Source organism: Macaca nemestrina, chromosome 10 (genome assembly GCF_043159975.1).
Source record: "Macaca nemestrina isolate mMacNem1 chromosome 10, mMacNem.hap1, whole genome shotgun sequence".
In the NCBI taxonomy this organism is placed as follows: Eukaryota; Metazoa; Chordata; class Mammalia; order Primates; family Cercopithecidae; genus Macaca; species Macaca nemestrina.
Genome location: NC_092134.1, coordinates 117,464,051 through 117,481,858, shown reverse-complemented (window position 1 = coordinate 117,481,858; position 17,808 = coordinate 117,464,051). Strand labels below are relative to the sequence as shown.

The following is a 17,808-nucleotide window of genomic DNA, read 5'->3' as shown; positions in this document are numbered from 1 at the left end:
TGCTTCTTCATGGTGCTCCCAGGAGCGAGTGGGAAACGGGCATTCTGAGAACACATCCCCAGAGTCCAGAGGGGAGGCCAGGGCTGGCCACTTGGGGAAGCAACAAGCCAAGAAAAACGCTGCACTCTCAGAAAACATGCAAGAGCAAAATGTCGAAGTGAGAACTGGAGTTAAAATTCTGGGATGGAGTTCTTGTCAGTTTGCCCAGCTCCATGAGGTTTTCCCATCCCTTTACCAGGTACAGCAACCAGATCCAGCCAAGGCAAAGGCCCAGACTGGAAGCCGCCATGGAGCCCAAGGCATGAAATGCATAACCACCTCCATCACTGAATTCTAAAATGCAGGTCATTTACCATCCCATATTTGGGCTCAAATCGGCTCTCGGCTTAGCTTTACTGGGAATTTAGCCTATGTGCCATGAATACAGGGCTCACTGGAAGACCCCTGCTGCAAAATAATACTGTCATAGTTTTGTCATCTCTCCTCACCCACATAGGCAGAAATACTCACTGTAAACACTGATGAAAAACAACCCTTCATAAGTTTCTATTTAAAGTACAAATACTCCTGGGTATAGCTTAGAAAAATCATGATAAATTTGTTTGTTTTTAATTTGCTTTCTTTTGTGAGAAGAACTAGGACAATAGAGGATGTCTTAGTATGTTTGGGGTAGTTACCAAGCGATCTGAAAAGAGGGTAAAAGGTTAGAGAAGACAGGACACACTGACAGATTAACTTTGCTTGCTTTTCCAATTGCACTAGCACAGCCAAGGATTTTGTGATGAGGAATTAAGAGTTTTAACAGACTCTTAAGGTTGAAAACTTTCTGGACACTATATCATTATTTTTGTATTTACAGCTGGGTAAGCGCAGTCACTGTTGCTAGAGCATGAAGTATGAAAATCATACAGAAAAATAAGATATCTGTTGTAACTGCTTCTGCTGTTTTCCTGGTTCTAAAATTTGCCTCATATCAAGTGCAATAGAACAAAGTTCACTTCCTGATAGAACCATTCCATAAAGCTATTCTGCCCCTGAAAACCATTCTCTACCACGGCTGGTCCCAGCTCCACTATAAGCGACTGACAATTGCTTCCCCCGCCCCACCACCCTGTGTTCCTTCACCCCTCCCAGATGCCACCAAAAGAATCACAGAAAGTCTCTCAGTAGCACTTTGCTTCTCAGCAGGAAGCTGTACTGTTTGTGATATCCATTTTGATTCAAACCTAAATTAGGCCTCTGGAAATAGGTAATGCACAAAAAGAAGCATTTTGTGTCACCAAATTATTATTATAGGTTACTGTTAACCCTTGGAAGATAGAGGTGAGCTCCGTAGCTCCCCACTGAGGTGACTATTTGTCATGAAATCATAGGCCCTACCTCAAAAGATGTTTCAGGTGAGCTTGCGATAAGGCAAACTGTCTAGTTGACCTATAGGATTCTGATAGCTAGTTTAAGTGGGAAAGCTAAGAGAAATGCCGGTTAAACAAAAGGATCAGCACAGCATGGGGAACCAGCAGTGTGCTAGCACAAGTTTAACAGCTGACAGCACCTAGAGAGAGATGTCGGGATCAAGGCATTTTACTATCAGACCGATTTAAGACCCTTCCCTTCAAAAGCGCTCCTTGCAAAGACTTGTAGGGTTTTGAGGAGCAAAAGTTCAGAGCAACACACATTTTTTTTTAAAAGAGGTCATTTGTGATCAAACTGTCAACGAGTCCTGTTAAAATAATGAATTCGAGTATGGAATATGCTGATGCTTCTATTTTTTCATACAGTGTAGATAGTAAATAAATTTTACTTCTGAAAAATCCCTGCTCAAAAAGCTAAACTTCTGGCCCTAATTAAGAGTCAGAGAAGTCTCAGAGCTCACCCTAAAAGTACCCCTGCATTACAATCCCAGCACCAGTTCTTGAAAACCTTTGTCATTTTTAATTTTTCTAATTTAAGCTTTGTAATATGTGATTCTCCCGTATTCTTCATCACTACATTAAAATAAGCAGCATTCATAATGTTATTTATAAACACAGTTGAATTCAAGGATTCAAATCAAAGGCCACTTTCTATCTACCTATATTTGGGGAAAAAAACATGCAGAATATGCATGTCGTCTTCTCCTTGTTCAGCACAACTCGGGTCCCTTTCTGATTCAAAACTGTACAAGAGACAGTCATCATGCCATACAATAATAACTTCGTTTTTCATTCTTCCGTGTGCATTTTTCCTCTGTTTTCGTAAAAATATTATCACATGTTCCTGGCTTATCTCCTTAAAATAAATAGACATGACTGAATTCATATCTCTGGAGACACAGTAAACACAATGCAAAATGTAATTCCTCAAATTGGAATAACTGATCTTTGCTGAATAAATAACTAAATAATTAAAGCTTCTTCCAAGTGAGTATCATAGGTTGATGATGAAAAGCAACAGAATTATTCTGCAACTGGTAACGTGGAAAAATAAAACGGCTAATAAGAACAACCAAAGTTTCACAGGGAGTTTAGCAGACTCTGGATCCTAGCCAAATTTCATAGCTGCCCAGAGTTTTTAGCTGAGTCCCTAAAATTTGAAGGCAGAGTCAGTGTTCCTCTTGCATTTCCTAGACAAAACTCATAAAATGATAGGTTCTTTTTAATGTCTGAGAATCTTGTTTAGTTTTCATTCTGCTCAGCAACATAATCTTCAGACTGAGGAAATGCCTGTTCAATCCCATCAACGGCAGTATATAACATTTTAACATCAGAAGTCCTGGAACCACACACCTCAGGGTCAGGCCAGCAGACTTTCCCAGTGCAGTCTCATTCAAGGAATTGTGATTAGCTAATGACTTGGTTTGCTTAGGTTATCTAGCTACCATCTGAATGCCAGCTACTGAGAAAAAAATCTCCTATGTTTCCATGTTCTAAAATAATTCCTCCATTCAAATACTCAACGCCATTTCATCTAGTCACAGCTAAAGCACGTCCCTGTTGACCAGGCATTTTCTCGAAAGTTTCTGCAGACTATTTGTCCACACTGTACATACCTGCTCAGTCCATTCCCTGGGAAGTTGCTTTTGCCATAGCTTCCTCTTTAAAAATATTCCTACACCCATGCTGGTTTTGTATCTGTTCAGTTCAAATTTAGATTCATTGGTACTTTTCCACAGTTACATTTCTGGTTCGATTGATGTTTCCTTTTATTTATTCTGAAGTTTTCGATGTAAGACAAACAGGAATACCACCTTCTAAAATTACTACTATCCTACCATCCTCCGATGGAACATTAACAGGAAGCAATATTCTCCAAAGCTATGAAGCATACACTGCCCTAAATTACATTGCAGTCGCTGCCCTGAGCTCACACATTTTTGAATAGAAAGGCTCCCAGGGATCTCTCTGTACTGACTGCATTTACTGCTTTAAAATATTTTTAACCCAGACGCTGAAGTGCCAGCCTTGCAGTTCCTCATGCTAATCCCAGCTTGGGTGGCTGTTCTTAAGGGAAAGCATTCAAAACATTGTAACAGTGCATCAACTTTGACCCTTTTCACTTAAACATGAGACTCTTAAAAAAAGTTTGAATTCCAGAGGGAATCACTGAACTTTGACCTGCTTAAAATTAGTTTTGTTTTAGTGCCTTCACGGTGACTCAACAGGCCAATTTTCCAGACACTTAAGACGTTTCTGCCCCTGAAGGTTTCAGTTCAAGTCCACAGCTATGTTTGCCGGTCAGATCAGAACACTTTGTCCCAGGGTTTCAAGCAACAAATTCCCAGATCTCCATCTCTCTGCCAGATGTTGGCATTACTTGGTATTAAACTGGATCTAAATACAAACACACACACACACACACACACACACTACACAATAAGAAGACAGACTCCAATATTTTTTCTTCCACTTAGAGCCTTTTAAGAAACAAAGTTTTCCACTCAAAATTCAGTTATGGGGAAATGTTTATCAGGATTACATAAACATTACTTACTAGCCTAACTCCTACAACACTAAAACTCTTAACTTTTTGTTAGCAGTACTGTGACATATTTAAAATATGGTCTTTCTATATTTATCTTTATCAATGGGGAAAAAAACGCTGGAATTTCATTTTCTAATCTATTACAGATTTTAGATATTGTTCATGAACAATTATCATATCACAAATGAACAATATCACACTGTTATACTTCCAGTAGAATTTCAAATATGACATTTGTTGTCAAAAATTCGTGGCAATTAATAAGTGACATAAATTTACCAAAAAGCTAAAGGTGTAGTTCAGCTTGATTTAGTGCCTCAAAACTCATCCCCCCTTTAAGAAAACAAAACTTTACAAAAACAAATTAGCCAATTCCATTAATATAAATCAACGTGCTTAAAAAGAACAAAGTACCTATTAGTTTGGAACAAGTCCTGCATAAACCCTGTTTTAAAATGTTTAGAAAAGTCAAGGATACATGCATTCAGGTAAGAAAAAAAACAATTGGGTAGTAAGAAGCCAGAAAGCAAAGAAATTTTAGCACAGGTAGTTAACCAGGGTAAAATAATTACTATAAACACAAATTAGTCTGTGTAAATCACATACTATGTTAAACAAGAAGTCATTATGGTCTCCAACTGTTGAGCTACCTATATTGAAAGGTGATGTTACAAAAGTGTGTTCCAGATCTTCATGTTCAAACACTGGTTTACACTTAAATCTACGAACTTTCAAAAAGCTACCAATGACATTCTTAAAATGTAGACATTTGATCCCTATTGTAATGCACTCAAGCTGGAAGTCAGACATTACAAAGATGGTACAGGGTCACGAAAACTGACCACAGCAAAATTATCTTTAAAATTGTTTGCTCTCCTTATACTCAGAAAGGAAAAACTACTCACCTAAGTCTCTCTGGCAAACATTTCTTTCATTTCTTACATATTTAAGAAGGAACACAATAAAGATGTTCAAAGTGGGAGGAAATGGGTGAATTTCTGGATATGTATATTAATTTAGTCCTACTTCATTTTCATTTTACTCATAAGTCATTCAACACATAAACACCGAGTGACCACAGAGTTCTTAAAGTAAGAAAGCATTTGGAATTTATTCCAGTTATTTTACATTTCAAGCACATGTAACCATATGGGTTCCTTACTGATGGCTAAGAAAACAATTACTAATAGTTTCGAAAACTAGGTCAATTATTTACATGAAGAGGTGAACTGAAATGAAAATTCCAAGTGCTACCAACTAGTGCCTTCAAATGACATAAAAATTAATATGAATTTCGTAAGATGCTAATGAATACACATACTTACAGATCAGACAGTCAGTGGCAGTATTTAAATAAAATTATACAGATATGTTCCCACGTTAGGACCTTATCTGAACAATCTGCCAACATAGGATTAGCATTGTAGTTGCTTAATCCTTTAATTGTTTTAATAATAAAATATACTGCTAATTATGTAAGGTATTTGGCCTTGCATTCCAAAAGACGTATTCGCATTTTTCTTTGTATACGTTGTAAAAAATAATGTACATTTTAAAAGATAATGTGACTTTTTTAAACAAACATACCTTGTCGTCTAAGTTCAAATGTATTTTACCATGTTAATGGTCACCTTAGAACACAACTCACTCAAAGATACTTATTCACAGTATCTTTGTCTCCATCTGAAACTGTTTTCTAAGTCTGTGCACACACATGCAAGCACACATACTTCTTTTTTTTTTTTTTTTTTTTTTTTTTTTTTTTGAGACGGAGTCTCGCTTTGTCGACCGGGCTGGAGTGCAGTGGCCGGATCTCAGCTCACTGCAAGCTCCGCCTCCCGGGTTCCCGCCATTCTCCTGCCTCAGCCTCCCGAGTAGCTGGGACTACAGGCGCCCGCCGCCTCGCCCGGCTAGTTTTTTTGTATTTTTTTAGTAGAGACGGGGTTTCACCGTGTTCGCCAGGATGGTCTCGATCTCCTGACCTCGTGATCCGCCCGTCTCGGCCTCCCAAAGTGCTGGGATTACAGGCTTGAGCCACCGCGCCCGGCCACACATACTTCTAAATATCCTCAATGGTGACAAATTTCATAATTTGAAAGTCAATTTTAGCCATTTTCATCATTTCAGAGAGACATTTATAGCCAATTCTGGTGAATAAAAAAAAAGGATGATGAATCTTGGTATAAAATGCGATTAGAAAGTAATGAGATGGATGTTTTAGTCAGGCTTGCAAATGATTCAAAGGACAATTTCGAGAGAGGAAGTTTTTCCAAAATGTTTTGAACAATGGCATCATTGGAAAAGGGGTTTTGCTTCTCTGGGTGACAATTTTGAAAACAACATTAATATGAATGCATAAATTATAGTGCAATCATTGTTTTCAAAAATCAAACTCTGTACTTTTCAATCATACCCTGCAAATATTAAATAGAGCAAATCTACATTTTCCTTTAGATGGTTATGTATGTGTATTCTAAAGATTCCACTGGGTGAAACTAACCATAAGTTGAATTGCAAAATAGTATATATAATATAAACTTAACATAACCTTTTAATCTTTCAAAACATATGGCATGCAATTGTTTTAAAACCTTATTTTCATTGTCAGATACTTACAACAGGCCCCAATCTGTAGGCTTCTATAAACTTTTTTCTCCTATAAACAGTCAAAATCTTGCAAGAGCTCACTGTGGGATTATGCACAAAAACTGCAAATTTAAACAAGGTGCGATCTTATACTTTTTCACACATTATTGTATCATGCTGCACCAGAACACTAATGTATGCACAGTTCCAAAATAGCTTGGGTTATTACTGCCCAGCCTTGAAAACTACTAATATCTTGATGAGAGCACCTTTCAAAAGCTGCTCCTTTATTATTGCACTTTGGTAAAAGGTTGCTTTCGTTATTTGTATTTTACAATAGAAAAAAAAAAACTAAGAAATGTCCATGACGTTGCATCATAATTCTAAGGTTTTATTTCTTATTAGACCTTTTGTAGTTATAAAAGTTGTTTCATCAATATGACTATGACAATGGGACTCAATATTATTTAATCGACTCAATTATGGAACAAGTGTGCTTTTTTCCTTAGCTGCCCTACTTTCCTTTAAGTTGCATTTGAATTATTGATGAAATTGCAATAAAGCATTTCTTTGTTACACATAGTTTAGAAGTAAAGAAGGATGTTTCATGGTTAATTTTTAGACTCACAGGGATAAAATAAACACACTTGTCCTTTCAGAGAAAGTCAATAGCATGGTACAAGCTTAAAAGAATGACTTTTCCTTTTTTCCCCTATTGTTTTGAGAACATAATGTGCTGAAACAATGAACATAAATACAAATGTAAAAGGAGAAGATGGTAAGTAAGAATATAGTATAGAAAATTCTGTTTCAGGTCTTCCTAGGTGATAAGAAGATTTAAACTACGATAAATTTAGGCTCTGATTTTCCTCAAGTATTTCAAAGACCCATTTAGTCACGTAGCAGGCCACGAAAAACAGTACAATGAAGAGTTTTCAGAATAAGGACAACATTTCTTGCTTAGGCTACTTGGATCACTACCTGATGTCCCTTCATTCTTTTTTCCAAACAACAGCCAGAACAATCTTTTTAAATCACAATTCTGAATCTTTTAATAACTCTCCAATGCTTTTATGATTAAAAACAAAAAGGCTTAAGAGGACCTACAAGACTCTATGAGATATGACCCCTGCCTCCTACAACCTCATCCTTCACAGCCTTGGCCCTTCTTTTCTGTACCCTGGCCACACTGCTGTCTTGGTCCCTTACAGTCCAAGCTTTAGCCCATTGCAGAGATTTGTACCTGCTGTTCTCTATCCTTACGCACCCACAACTTCTCCACCTGGTTGGCCCTTAGTGCTTTTCATACCGTAGCCCAAATGGCTCTTCCTCATGAAAGCATTCTGGGACTTTTAGAATAAATCCGGCTACTCTATATCTCCTTATAGCTGCCTGTAGTTTTCCTTGATAATATACTTGATAGCACTTATCACTGTACATATTTATAGTACAACGTTCTTAGCCAACCTACATTCCCCAAGTCACCCAAGAAACTAATGCGCTCCATTTCTTCTGCAAAACATACGATAGGCCTACGTGGCACCCTAATAGCAAAAAGACTCCTCTAGTAACCCACACAATCCTGCTCTCACCACTTTAATTGTCTGCTACATCCCAAGTCTGTTTATGTCATTTGTGATTGTAATCATGAAAATTAATTAAATGTGACATAATTAGGGCAAAAACGAATGTTTTATTGACACCAAATTAGGTGTCAATTAGGACAAAACGAATGTTTTATTGACACCAAATTGAATGCTTTGTAAAGAATAAAGGCAAATTGTTTATAAAAATCACTATATTAGGTGTCAACTTCATAATATTGGGATGAAAAATTTTTTAAACTAGCAAATTCTGCACTTAGATTGCTTGCCAAATGCCATCAAAGTCTTCTGCCATTTTTAATAAATCAAAACGAAGAAGTATTCAATATATATTTTGGGTGTGGCTTATCCAAGAAGATAATGAGTCATCACTCAAGAGATCCACACTTAGGTTCTGAGCTCTATGCCAATTAATTGGGAAATTGATAAACACTGATGAACAATGATACATTGATAAATTAGTAAAGCACACATGTTACAAATACTAAAATGTTTAATGTAAATAGCATTTCTTTAAGATTCTATGCGCTTGTGATTTTTAAAAGAATGAACAGTTCATCTACCACTCACAACAACATTGGAGGAGAGAGCATCTCTTTAGTCTATTGGTATGGTCAGCTGACTCACCTCTATCTTTCTCATTAGACTGGAAGCTCCATGAGGGCAGGGACCAAATCTCTGCTGCTCACCATTGTAACCCCCTTACCCAATTCGTATGTAACCAAAAATGGACTTTCAATAAAAAATGTTTGAATGAATGAATAAGAAGTTAAGATTAATCAAATACAACGTTGTTTATTTTAAATTACTATGAAGATCACACCTGTAATCCAAGCACTTCGGGAGGCTGAGGCAGGAGGATCACTTGAGATCAGGAGTTCCAGACCAGCCTGGCCAACACGGTGAAACTCCATCTCTACCAAAAAATGCAGAAGTTAGCCAGGCATGGTGGTACACGTGTGTGGTCCCAGCTATTCAGGAGGCTGAGGTTGGAGAATCACTTGAACTCAGGAGGCAGAGTTTGCAGTGAACTGAGATTACACCACTGCACTCTAGCCTGGGTGACAAAGTGAGACCCTGGCTCAAAAAGTTTCTAAAAATCAATATGCAAATGCAAATAGTTATAAAGAAATTAACAACAAGTAAGGATGGAGTCACTTGAACATTTCAAGTCATAATATTCTTTTGAGGGACAGTCTACACTCAATAATGGAAAGATCATTTGTACATATATTTTTAAAGAATCTTAATTTTATTATTTTAAAAATAGCACACTAGCATAACAAGGTTCTGCCTTTTAACTTATGAACTATATTTAAGATTATGTGATTAGGTTTCCTTAGGGACTGAACCATGATTACCATATCCTTATTAAGACATCTATATACTGGTTCCAAATCCAGCTACCTTTTAATTTTATCTATAATGAAAACTAATAATAATGCTACCTGAAATGTATTTATCGCCTTTCTTCCAAGAAATTTAAAGCAACCAATATCTTGTGAGCAGGTACTGTTAAATACAAAAAAGAGAACATAATTGAAATGGATTTTTATTAGCAAAATAAAAGATTTTAATAAGGAAGCTATCTTAAGTTCAGGCACAAGATGACTCTAGGATAATTCTTATAAACTAGTCTGAGTTTTACCAGAAAAATGCTTATAAATATTTAAAATTCCAAAAAGATGGGTAAGAACTTGTTATATCTATGGAAGGTATTGTCTTTTCTGTTTTTCTATTGCTGAGATGACACTAATAAAGATATATTTTCATTATTGCATTTAACTGATCTGTACATTGATAAATCTGAAAATAAAACAATGGAAGAACATTCAAAAGCATTCTGGGATATAAGGCAGGATATGGGTCATAAATTAGTGCCAGATATACAGAAGGGTAATGGTGTCAGTGTGGCCCCAACCTTTTAGTTAATTGTGGGGAATGGCTAAACGGGAAGAAATGCTAAGTCATTATGACCCGGGCTAGTGCAAACACACGCACAGATATACACTCACATACATACACACACACATTCCCTCCATGATTTAAAAAAAAAAAAAATTTTAAAGCATCCCAATTCTATTCTAAAACCTAATTTTTCTTCAGTTCACTTTTTAATACTTGGAGCTCACACTACCTCATTTAAATAGCTGCATAGGTCAAACCCATTAAATTGCCAAATTCTGTCTCCAACGCACTTTGTCCCCATTTGGTACATAACTTATACTTTAGAAATCTAGTTCAGTAGTATTTGAAGTGGGAGCAAAAAAGAAGAAAAAGTCCACTGGCATTTTGAAGAAAATATTACAGCTTCTAATTACATTTCTGATTGTATAGATATTCTTTATTTCCTCTTTATCTAATCCCCTTTCTGTGTGTTTACTGTTAATAGAGTAATGTATTTTTTATTGATGGTTTATATACATGATCAGAAAAATTAGGAGAGCCCTGACTTAGATGCCCACCTGGGAACCTGAAAAAAACCTAGGACTACACTTTCTGGCTGATTACCTCTTGTCCACGTACTGAGTAACACTATATTCAGCATACAAAGGGACCCCATCACCACCACCATATGTCTAGGTCCAACAAGCTGTCCTACCTCCAGTTAAAATGTTGCCTTGGTTTCATTCCATAAAGAAATTTTCTCCAAAGCCAGAAATTCAAGATGATCTACAAGGTTGCATTTGTTCATCTAATTACTAATAGATTGCCATGGGGGCCCTCACTTTCACAACAGGAAGAAGTTAATGTTAAAGCTCTACTATCTCTTGTTTCACCATTTTGTCACACATAACAGTTTTCATGTGCTTGAGGAAATGGATTGTGGATTGCATTGTCTCATTTTTAGCTAAATTAACCCTCATAAAATGGACAAGGGGTTTACAAAGATTTCCTTCTCAAAAACAAATGACAGATTTTCAAGTAATACTAATAATGCAAACATAAGTGAACCCAGGAAAATGGCAGAACTGCATCTCATGGGCCAATTGCTAGCTCTTTGGCATCCGCATTTTACGAGAAATCTGAGAATTCTAAAAAATAGAGAAGTTATCAGAAAGGTTGTTTGTAGTGGAGGCTGTGGTGTGCTGCCCAGCGGCATTTGTTCTCCCAGCTGCCAGGAGTATTGGCTGCTGGAAGCTCCCAGCTCAGTCCCTTTCCAAGAATAGCCCTAGCTTAGAGTTGTGGACCCTCCACAGGGATGGCCCACATCCCACCTCGATGTTCAGTTATAAAGGCCTGGCTCCAGGTCTCCGTTCAGAACATCTCTGAACAGGCATCCAGTTCCAGAGCTCCTCATGGGCGAGCTGAAGCCTCAGCTGCATCACAGTCAATGTCTCCTCCTGTCTGTCCTTTTCCCTCACCCTCTCGCAGGTAGTGTCCCTGAGAATCCTCCCAGAAACTCACTGCATGCAAATCTACATGTCAGAGTAGGTCTCCAGGAAACTCTGACGTGACTGTTAGAGGCACCATCATTTAACCTAGACCTTGCTTTCGGTGTTTATTGGGGCCCTGAATATTAACTACAGTAGCAACACATGTACATAAACAATGAATGTCTGTGCGTTTCTGTGCATGTGCGTGTATTCTTGGGGATGTGTGCTCTAACAATGTTCCTGATGGAGTACCCCTAAAATATTAATACGTCACTGAATATGCAAAGACAGCATTTTAACTGCTGACTTCAGGAGCTAGTTTTTCACTTTTTGCTTACTCTGTCATTCATTCACAAGCAAAGCAGACCATGTTACTTAACAGTATGAGTTTCCCCATAGCCTACACGACAGAATCTAGTGTGTATGAGTCTGTAATAAAGAGATCGCGTTGATCTGACTCCTGCCCACCATCACAGCCTCATCTCAGCCAGTCCTGCCCTGTACTCTATGCTCTACCTACACCAAACTATCTGTAATTCCATGAACACAACATGCTCTCTCTCACTGCCATGCCTTTCCACTCAGGTTGTCCCATCTTCTTGGAATACCCTACCACTCTCTCGGAGGACCACCCCTTGCCTTGCTTAGCTGAACTCACAGCCTTAGCAAGGACAGGTTGGTGGAAGCAGAATGTCCAAGGGCAGAGAATAAGTGGGTGTTCTGTCTGCAGAAAATCTAAGAAATATAACTGACAAAAAGTTGGTGAGCCTTTTATCACCTGGATCCAACAACTGCAAATTTTTTTTTTTTTTTTTTGAGACAGAGTCTCGCTCTGTCACCCAGGCTGGAGTGCGGTGGCATGATCTCCACTGACTGCAAGCTCCGCCTCCCAGCTTCACGCCATTCTCCTGCCTCAGCCTCCTGAGTAGCTGGGACTACAGGCGCCCGCCACCTCGCCTGGGTAATATTTTGTATTTTGAGTAGAGACAGGGTTTCACCGTGTTAGCCAGGATGGTCTTGATCTCCTGACCTCGTGATCCGCCCACCTCGGCCTCCCAAAGTGCTGGGATTACAGGCGTGAGCCACCGCACCCGGCCAAACAATTGTAAATTCTCCCAGTAATAAAATGGTCCTTGCACTAGGGCTGACTTCCCCCAGGGCCCACCCTGGATATGCCACATACCGGGTAAACCATGGCTCACGAATTCCAGTAAACATTGAGTACTTCCAGTAAAACTTTGGAAGGTTTGGACATAGGCCATTATTAACTTCAGGAAACAAAATAAGTTGGATTTAAAAAGTCAAAGTAATCAGTATATAATATGCACAGGAAGACACACACATTTACATAGTCAAAGTAACTATTACTAAACTGATTTAACAACAAAAAAAAGAAATTATATTGGAATAATAGGAGAAAAAAAATGTGTGGTTTTAAAAAGTAGGGGTAGGAGGAGTATAGTATAAGAGAGCCAAATAGTGAGAAGTCAACTGATATCTAACATTTTTTCAATAAAGGAAAACAAGGAGTAAACATTTTATTTAGAAACACAGAACTGAAAGCAGTAGAAATGGAGTGGGTATACTTGTCAATAGGACAAAAATGCTATTTTATTACATAGCCTTGGGTTTTATATTATGTACACACATTATTTTAACAGGTACCTAACTGATTAATAAAATACTCAGCTCAGGCATAAGTTATCTTAGAAAACCTTCTCCAACCTCTCTTCTGTGCTCTCAAAATAGTCTATCTGGGGTTATTGTTCTATCACTATACTTATCACAATAACAAATAACCAGTTTCTGTTACGAGCTCCCCTATCAACTTGAAGTTCTCACAGACAAGTATCAAAATCTATTTATACAGTGTTCGTATTCCCTGGCAGAAATGAGACTTAAATTCAAATCTGAATTCAACGAATATTCACTGAGCTACAAGAAGAGAAAAGTAGTAATAAGACACAGGGTTCTGACTTCAAAGAACAAAGTTTATAACTATAAACTGTTATTATATGCTGGGATTCATTATGTGCCAGAGATTATTTTAAGTATCATTCTTAATACTTAAGATTATTTTAAGTATTATTAATACTTAAGATTATTTAAGTATTATTAATACTTAAGATTATTTTAAGTATTATTAATTCTATCATTAATTCCTAATAATGGCTTTATAAAGTAAATATAATTATACCCATTCTGCAGATGAGGAATCAGACTCAGAGGTCTTAAGTAAATAGCCCAGCTAGAAAGGAAAATCCAAAATAGCAGTGTTAATATTGAGCTACAGCATCAATGTCCCTTGCCGCAAACTCACAATATCTCTCAGGAGATAAGACATGCTCACAACATGATTGCAATATGCTACAATAGATGCTGAAAGTCATAAAGACAATTACAGATATAAGTGTCATAAGATCAGAGTGAGAGACATTCAGCTAGTATATTTGGTCAGAATGCTGTGAAAGAGTGAAATTCAATTTGGAAATTAAGAGATGGACAGGATTTTAGAATATCTATATGAAGGACAAATGCTGATTATAAAGGCAGACACAAAGAGGTGAAGGCAAATATGTATACATAGACACGAGGCACTATATGTTGTATGTCAAATTTCTCCCCACCAGCAGAGTCCCTGGGAACTAGAAATATGGATTTAAGCATCTACTTTTTAAAGCTGCGAAACATGGAAACACTGGGAGATGAGCAGAGGGAGTATCCCAAGAGGTTAGTGGAATGGAGATGGAGGGTGGTACAAAGCATCTGAACAGCATGCTTGTTTCTGAAATCCTTCCTCTTGCCTTCCTGTCTAACACTACTGCTATAGTCCAAGCCACCATGTTTCTCTTAGGTGAATCATTTCGATAGCCTCCTTTCTAGCTGACCCAAATCCGTTCATTCCTGCCTCTCTTAAATGTCATCTGCAGGCTGTAGGCACAAATTTCATTGTCCTCTTGAGAAACCTCAAAGGGTTCTTCATCACCCTTATTATGAAGACTCAACTCTGTGACATAGCTGTGAAGGCTTAATGATCTGATCCCAATCTCTCTCTACAACCTCATCTCCATCTACTTCCCTTCCACTCTGCTTCAGCCACGCTGCCCTTCTAATTCTAAGAACACACTCTTTTCCCTCCCTCTTTGGAAACCTTGCACATGCTATTCCTTCCACCTTGAAATAATTTTTGCTCCTGTCCTCATTACCTCATTAGCTATCTTTAAAATGTGACATCTTCATGTAAGCATCCTCTAACTGCTCCTCCCTCAAATCAGAAACTTCTCTCGTATGCTGTATAATCTTCTGTGAAATACAGTTCAACAATTTGCAATCATAAATGCTGATAATTATTTCATTACAATTGATCTTCCTTAATAGACTTTAATTCCTTGTGTGCAAAGTGTGTGCCTGTTCCACACACCACTAAATCTCTAGCAGTTAACATGGTGTCTGGCTCATAGTAGGCACTCCATAAATATTTATTGAGTACTGAATGAAAGAAGAAACAAAACAAAAAGAGAAAGCAAAAATAGAGAGCAAAGTGGATTGGGCGCCAAGGAAGGTCAATTGATGAGGAGGTTTAAAGCAGACAGAAAGAGCAATCCTGGAAGAAATCCATGAGCCAGACAGGGCCAGGTGTCAGAAGTGACTTTTGTGCACTGGCATAGCTTCTGTCTGAGCATTCTGAGAAGAGTTAATAGGGCTGACATGTTGCAGATAGTTTGGGAGTCATCTGAAAAGCTCTGTTCTGCTTGAACCAGATCACAAGCAAGTATTCTTGAAAGGAAGGTCTCAAACATGGGCCTGAAAAGATAGAGTTGGAGACATTGAAGAAGCCCTTAAAAACCAGACTTAAGAATCTTAGTCGCATCCATGTGTGGTACCCTGGCACTCTGAATGTTTGAGAAATATTTCTAAATATTAATAGCATGTCAGGAGGATTGTGATACACAGTGAAAGCCTGATAGTGGTAAATAGAGCAGACTGTAGGGAAAGACACTAGTTTGGGGAACTTTGCAATGATTCAGGGTGAGAGAGGTGAGTATAGAAGAAAGGGGGAAGTGCAAGCATCGTTTTGAGGGATGACTTAACAGGACTTAAAATATATTTTTCTATGTTACAATGAGCAAGAGCCCAGACTTCAGAATCAGCCCACTCTGGGTTCAAGTCTCAGCTGTGCCACTTGCTAGCTATGTTACTTTGAGCAAGCTCAGTTTCCCTGACTGTATAATGGGACAGCATCTGTACCTATGTCAGAGTTATTAGGAAAATTCAATACAAATAAACTGCTTAGTACAATGTCTGGCAACAAAACTTATCAATCAACATCAGTGTCCACTGTGCTTTGTGAGACAGGAGCAGGGGCGCCACGATGGTATGCCAGGGAGGAAACGATTTTTGGTGGACGGGTCTTCATGTCATAGGAAGATAGCCACCTATGCCGTTAACTCCTATCCTGGCTTCTGCTGGACCTTCCTTATACCCCATTTACCTTTGTGGCTTCTGCTCTGGACTCATGCCAAACACACTCTCTGCTGACCCTTTTAGACACCTCATCCTTCAAACAGATTGAGCCGTTTCTAAACTTTTGCCTGCAACATTTATTTCCAACTTGCCCTCTTATTTTAACCCCGCCCCCTAGAAGCAATCCTAGATACTAAACTCCGTGGCTAAATACACCACTTCTCTCTTCCGAAGAAATATCGGAAAGATTATGTTGAAAATCAGTGCAACGTTAAACTTGATTTTTAAGAGTTAAGAGAGAATGATTATTTTTTTTTCCTCCAAGGATAGGTAATAGCATCAGATTCTGAAATTAAGCACAGCAGGAAGAAAGAGGCTGCATAGATTTCACAGAGTATCACAGGCCTCTGCAATAAAGCACTTAAAAATGCCTTGTATTGCTAATTCTTTACACAATCTCCTTTTATTTCCAAAGCAGTATGCGGGACTTGAGCCATGAGACACGCATTGATGTTAACATTACACTGCTTGAATTAGAGCCATTTTTCTACTAAAACTCTGGTTGGGTTTAGAATTACTTTTTACCTTCCCTCCCCCCGAATATATTTTCCAGATCGAATGAGTAGTTGCCTCTTCCAACAATGCTGAACCCACTGTTGCAGTCATTACCTTAGCAAACATCCTTCCCCTCAAGATTCCAATAACCAGGCCTTGACCTGTATGGGAAATCTGCCTGCTTCAAGATCTCTGGATCGCATGTCACTCTGGGAATTCTAAGTGAATGAGGGCAACTCTCTTCTTAGGCTGCTTTCAAGTTCCCATCTTCCCCCAGCCCCAAGCCAATACTCTTCATTCATTCATTGAATTATTCATCAAATACTTATTAAATAGCTAATATTAACAAGACACTGTGCTGGGCACCCTGGTGGATTTTCCTAACAGTAAAATGAAAGTGGAATTGTCCATAAAGCAATGCTTGGTGACAATCAGATGGAGACCTTACTGAACGTTAAATAGATTGTCTAAGAATGTGCAGTTTTATGAAGATGTATTATTTTCACGATCACCAGTCTATTGGCTAGCATTTGTAAAGATTTAGCTTCTCTCTTTACAAGATATTTTTGTATAACGTAAATGCTTTTTTTCCCCTGTCCACATGGAAGCTCTGTCATTTGTTCAAAGATATTTGTTAAGTGCTACGATCATATGGAGAACAAAACAGATCACATGGAGAACAAATAGACAAGGTCCCTATCCTCGTGTAGTAACTGCTATCCCAAGATAATAGACACAGTGGACTCATGTTTTCATCCCATACAAACCTTGGGTTAGTGTTTTTCATTGTTTATTTGTTTGTATAAAAGGCACTTTCCTGTAAGGACCATATTAGCCTAATTAAAACCCTGTCCTCATCTTATCTCACCAGGACTCCTTTTCAGCCTCCTCTTTCTCGCCTTCTCTAGCCATAGTAATCATAATCAAACTATCCTAGTCTGTTTTCTACATGTTGCTCTCTCCTTCTGTGTGTTTTTATTCATTTATTAAACAAACATCTTTAGGCACCCACTATGTCCCAGACATTGTCTTATTTGGGATACAGGGCTGGATAAATAGATCAACCTCTTGTCTTCCGTCTACTTAGTCTCCTTCAGTCTGGCCTGTTAAAAAGTTATTTCCAAGGCTAGAATACAAATAACTGGCCCCAGGGCCCCCTTCCCCACTCTCCAACCCCTAGATTCCTTATGTCAGGCCCCCTCACTCTTGACTTGAAGCATGCTAATGTTTTATACACTCAAATAACTAAAGGCTCTTTAAAT

The 17,808-nt window shown here is 38.2% G+C and overlaps 1 protein-coding gene across 14 annotated transcripts in view; it reads right to left on the bottom strand.

The window, feature by feature from the left end:
• Positions 1-17,808, bottom strand: part of LOC105492120 (SRY-box transcription factor 5) — a 1,036,234-nt gene that overhangs the window by 1,007,771 nt on the left and 10,655 nt on the right. Inside the window, exon 1 of one of the 14 annotated variants that reach the window (XM_071070595.1) lies at positions 3,029-5,695. The exons of the other annotated variants lie outside the window; for them this stretch is intronic. The gene's annotated coding sequence lies outside the window, so the exon portion shown is untranslated. Of the gene's footprint in view, positions 1-3,028; positions 5,696-17,808 lie in introns of those variants that run through there. 14 annotated transcript variants of the gene reach the window in all.